Source organism: Rhincodon typus, chromosome 12 (assembly GCF_021869965.1).
Source record: "Rhincodon typus isolate 14 chromosome 12, sRhiTyp1.1, whole genome shotgun sequence".
Taxonomy (NCBI): Eukaryota; Metazoa; Chordata; class Chondrichthyes; order Orectolobiformes; family Rhincodontidae; genus Rhincodon; species Rhincodon typus.
In genome coordinates this window covers 57,681,840-57,687,839 of record NC_063343.1, presented here as the reverse complement: position 1 = coordinate 57,687,839, position 6,000 = coordinate 57,681,840, and positions in this window count along the sequence as shown.

Sequence of the window (6,000 nt, the reverse complement as noted above, 5' to 3'; positions counted from 1 at the left end):
TGATACCTCCAAATACTTTGGGATGTATGTCAATGTTCCTCAAATGGATGTTTGAGACAACGGTCATCTAGGAGTGTTGATATTAGAAGGCCTGTCTCCTCAGGTTCATCCCCTCAAGATATGGAAGAACTTTTATTGGGATAATGACATGAAGGCCAATGGGTGGCAACGAAGGATTCTATAATCAACGCAGTGGGACAGCTCATGGTAATCCGTTCATAGCTCTGAATGACGTAAGGCAGGAGCCTATTGAAGTTATATATAGTCATGCACAGAGGAAGTGCACGGGGAGCTCATGACATTGTGTTGGATAATGTAGCGCAAAGGAAATAATTTGCTGCAGGTGCATGGGTAAGGTGCTTGTCATCAGGACCACCTACAGGAGTCAGGGAATAGATGGAAGAGTCGTAAGACTAGAACACCACAGAATAACAGATGCTAAAGAAAGCACCAAATATCAAATAGGATGACAGGGAAGAATGCCAGAAAAGTCAATTTTCAGCAACCCAAAGGATGACTAAAGAAAACCAAGCCATCAATGAGGAAGCATTAAGTGGCGAAACCCAAACATACTAATTGTGGAGTAAAGACCAAATATGAGAAGGGTTATTATAACTGCAGTAAGACAGGGCATTTATCTGGGATTGTAAAGCCTCTGTGAAAGACCAAGTGAAATAGAAATCAAAAGAGGAAAGGGAGAAAGGAACCTTTGATCAGTCACGAGGGATAATACAGGATGAGCTAAAAGCTGAAGTGAAGAAATAAAAACAGGCTTTGCTGGAGAGATTTTGTTTCAGACTTCTACAGTTCTTTGTTGTATTTTATTGAAGGATGGTCTTTCAGAAATAATGAGGCAAACTAGAGCAGGGAGAGATCCTATGGATATGGGAAAGGAAAAGACAAATGAGTGGAACTCCAAAAGGGATTATTTGCAATGCAGAAGAATTTGCACCCAGCATAAGTATCTGCGTCCCCAAGGTATACCCTTGGGGCAGCACATGTGTTGACCTCAACATTAGTGGTTTAGATTTGATAGTGCTAGTAGATACAATAAGAATTCTATCAGCCGTCATAGTCCAGTAAGAAACTAAGACAACAAGGTGCAGAGCTGGATGAACACAGCAGGCCAAGCAGCACCATAGGAGCAGAAAGGCTGACGTTTTGGGCCTAGACCCTTCATCAGTAAGAAACTATACAGCTTTGAGGGCTTCAAGGAAAAAGCTGAGACTGGGGTGGTGCATCATCTTTTGACTCTGTGGGTGCGATCATTGAAGACCAGTGAAAAGTAAAATTGATGAAAATCTTACACAAATAGGGCAGGGATCCTAGAGTAAATGGCTATGTAGTACTCACATCATCCTATATATTTGCAATATATGCCTATGGTAAGCAGGAGAAGAAACTAAAGGTCTCGTAGTTATTCCAAGTGATATGGGAATTGTCAAAGTAGTGGTAGGTAAATATAATTGAAGTCAACTGTCGTAGCATTTTTGGTCAGTATGAGAGGCTCATAGGGAAGCTTTGACTGAACATAATGATGACTTTCTAATCTGTTCTTCTAGCCACTGTTGTTCAATGCCTACTCCAGTTCAATTAGATACTGAGGAGGTGGATAAGTTCCCTGCTGGAATATTGAGTTTTTGTGCAAGCCAACGGTTTGCTCAGTGCTACTTCCCTAGTGATTGTTATTTCATTGAATTCCTCTCTTCTCTCAACCTTCCATTTACAGATATCATAGCAATTTTTGTATCCTGTCTTGTGAAGACAAAAGCAAAATATTTATTCATTACATTCACCATTTCTTTGTTATCTACTATTAACTCCTGATCCTCCCTCTCTAGAGGGCCAATACTCACTTTAATTACACTGTTCCTTTTTAGATACATATTGCAACCTTTGCTATATGCTTTTTCCATTCTAGCTAGCTTCCTCTCATGCTTTAATTTATTTGTCTGAAGTAACCTTTGAGTCATTCTCTCCTATTCTTTGTATTCTGACATGTCATTTATCCTATCACTCACCTTTGAGCATGATATACTTTATCATTAAGTTAGATGCTCTCCTCAGTTTCTTTAATGAAGCAGTGTTAATGGGTGCACCCCTTGGAACTTTCCTCTCTGGTAGGAATGCACTTACTTCAAGTCTTCTGAAATATTCCTTTAAATGTCTGGTATTGCTTCTCTACTGATCTATCTCATCACCTAATATCCCAGTTCATGTCGCTTAGCTCAGCTTTCATGCCACATAACTGCCCTTTCTAAAGTTTAAAATATTAGTCTTAGACCTACTCTTCTCCCTTTCAAACTGGATGTGAAATTCAATCATATTATGATTGCTGCTACCTAGAAGTGCATTTACTCTGAGGTTAATTAATTCTGCCATATTACACAATACCAAGTCTGGTTTAGCCTATTCTCCGGTCAGTTCCAGAATATGCTGCTCTATGAAATTATCTCAAAAGTTTTCAATGAACATCTCAACAAGGCTATCATTTCTAGGCTGATTTTTCTATTTTAAACATAGATTGAAATATAATTATTGTAACATCGTTCATATTGCAACTGCATCGCAGCAACGTGAAACATGAATCTTCATTTCTTACTCAAACTTTTGATACCTTTTACGGTTATATGAATTAGACTGAGCACTTTTCAGGAGCAAAAGTGGTGTTCTTTGGCCCATCCATCAATTTATGAGCTATGTAGTGAGTAATTAGGGCAGCGATTATCCTACAAAATGGCTTTGATACATCCTATTTCAGCATCAAAGTCACATAATGAAAAATATCTTGGGATCTTTTACCGATAAAGCCAATCTCATAACAGTTGTAACAATAACAATCTGAATCTGTATTTTGATAAGTGAACATCGTCTTGCAGTAGACAGGAGTAGAAAATTGCCTGGATAAGTTATTATTCGGGACATCAAGGCATCTGCTAAATAATCCTGAGTGTGCTGAGAATTATACTGGCAACTAATTTAGTATTGTCAGTCAGGCTTGAAGTGTGGCGTAACTGCACGCACTTGGAAGCTACATATATTAATTCATGGGACCCTATACTTTGTAAACATAAAGAACATGTACACACTTTGCACCTATTTCAACACATCAAAACAGGTAACAGCTATTGTTTGGTTCATTTCTCAGAACAACATCTTGATAAAATCAGAATCAACTAGCTGGATTAAATTTAAACAAATTTTAGCAGTTAATTGCTCAGTCATCATCTCCTTGGAAAGACTTTTATCATTCAGAATCTACTTGTCCCTCAATCTGAACTCTTCTTATATAGTATTAAAAGGCTTGCGTCAAATACGTTTACATTGGTGCTTACAATGGAACTCATTGAAGAGTTTTAACATAAGACTCCTCTTCCTGCAGATCATGTCTTTTTTCTTCTTTTACTTCAGCCATACTCACAGTTCTGTACTACCAATGACTATTAGAGTTATACCTATGTTTATGAACTAATTGAACCTAGGAACAATTAGCTGGCTTCAGCAAACTTTGGAAGAAGCATCAATACAGGAACAGAAGAACAATGGTGAAACCACTTAACATTGTGCTGAGACGAGAAACAACAGGGCACTGATAAACCACCTAGCAATTATTTTGCCTATTATAATAAATAATAAATCCCATCAACATAAGAAGACCAAGGCATAAGTTGTTAAAGTACTACAACCACAATGGACAAGGTCACCTACTAACTGATTAGATCACTGTGCCCACTCAAAATTCTGCCCATGTGAAAAAATGCCTGCAGCAAAGAATGTTTTAAATGTGTCTTTAAGCTTTAATCCACCAGGTTGAAAAAAGGGGGAAGAAAGCGAATTGGAAGAAAAATGGAACCAGCTGACCTGCAGGGGACTGCAGGATGAGGAGTTAGGCTGGTCATTGGCTTTACAGAAACAATTTCACTGATGGAAGACTGACTGGGTATGCGATGGTGAGTTTACTGAAAACTAAGTAAATTTTGTCTCTTTATTTTATTAAATAGTGCTGAGAACAGAATTGAAAACAAATTCTCTTGTTGGGATCACAACTTGTGATTTTAGCGTTTAAGAATGAGAAAAGGGAATTGAATAGACAGTGTATACAGCTGCACTCTGGTAATGTGTGATCCAGGGAAATGGCTGCACGTCAGGGCATATCACCTAGGGCATATGGCTGCACATTGTAACATGTAACCCAAAGGATATGGCCTTCTTCTTGAGCTCCTAGTGCCAAATTGAGCCACCATCGCACCTAGCTTTGCCAATCTTGTTCCAGCAAGATCCCGTATATACCTGATTTTCGAGACATTCACAGTTGTCCCAAACCTTTTGATTTACCTGCTGTGAGGCAGACCTGCTGGCCTCCAATTGACTGGCATCTTTATGAGGCATAACTTCCTCCTGAAGATTGAGCGAAGTCTCACCTCATACAGAGTAAAGGGCTATCACCTAAAATGTTAAAATGGAATAAACTCAAAATTTACACTGGTTTTAGGGGAGACTGCCCTCAGTGTACAATTAGCTCATGAGACATTTCAAATGGCAATATCTTGATGTTATAGTAAGTTCATAAGTTCATAAGAAATAGGGGCACAATTAGGCCATTCAGCCCATCAATGTCTGCTCTGCCATTCAATCTTGGCTGATAAGCTCTTCACCCCCATTTTCCTGCCTTCCCCTATAACCCTTCAACCCATTACCAATTAAAAGTCTGTCTAACTCCTCCTTAAATCTACTCACTGTCCTAGCATCCGCCACACTTTGGAGTAGCAAACTCCACAGATTCACAGCTCTTTAGGAGAAGTAGTTTCTCCTCAACTCTGTTTTAAATGTGTTACTCTCTATCCTAAGAGTATGACCTCTCATCCTAGAATGCCCAACAACAGGAAGCATCCGCTCCATGTTTATATTATCTATACCTTTTATCATCTTAAATACCTCAATTTGATCTCCATTCATTCTGTTAAATTCCATACATTATAGGCCTAAACTGTTCAATCTCTCTTCATAAAACAAACCCCTCATCTCTGGGATCAATTTAGTGAACATCCTCTGAACTGCCTCCAATGCCACTTCATCTTTCCTCAAATAAGGGGACAAAAACTGTGCACAATACTCCAGGTATGGTCTCACCATTGCCTTGTATAGTTGCAACAATACTTCCTTGCCTTTATATTCTAATACTTTAGCTGTAAAAGCCTGCATTCCATTCATTTTCTTTATTATCTGCTGTACCTGCATGCTAGTTTTCTGTGACTCATGACTGAGGACACACAGATCCCTCTGCACCGGAACACCCCAAATTCTCTCCCCATTTAGATAATATATCACCTTCCCATTTTTGTGACCAAAATGCATGATCCCACACATATCCACGTTAAACTCCATCAGCCACATTTTGGCCCACTCTCCTAACTTATCTATATCCATTTGTAAGGTTCTTATTTCCTCCTTGCAATTTACAGTCCCGCCTATTTTTGCGTCATTTGCAAATTTGGCTATAGACCCTTCTACCCTGTATCCAAATCATTAATGCAGTTTGTAAATACCTGGGGTCCAAGGACTGAAACCTGTGGCAAACCACTAGTTACTTCTTGCCATCCATAAAAAAAAACATTTAAGTTGACAAAATGAGGCTATCAGTAGTGAAAATAACAAAAATGGAAAGCATACTCACTGTTTATATAGAGAGATTGGAGTTTTCAAGAGGACTCTCAGAGTTAGGCATAGTTATCTTCAGAAAGCTGTTCTTCTCTTCGCTTCGATGGTGATGTAGTGATTGGAATGAGGACCAGGTTGATCTCATTGACTATAAGATCCTTGATTCGGGCTGTTAACCTGGGCCAATCAGGGAGTCCTGGCTGACAGATATAAACAGGAGATTCAGAAAATCCTCTCAGTCTGGAGACTGGCTTTGTGCTGCTGATCAGACACAATATATTGTGTACATGTAAATAAAGGGTGACTTGGTGATGAGATACCAGTCTGTGCAGTTATATTAGG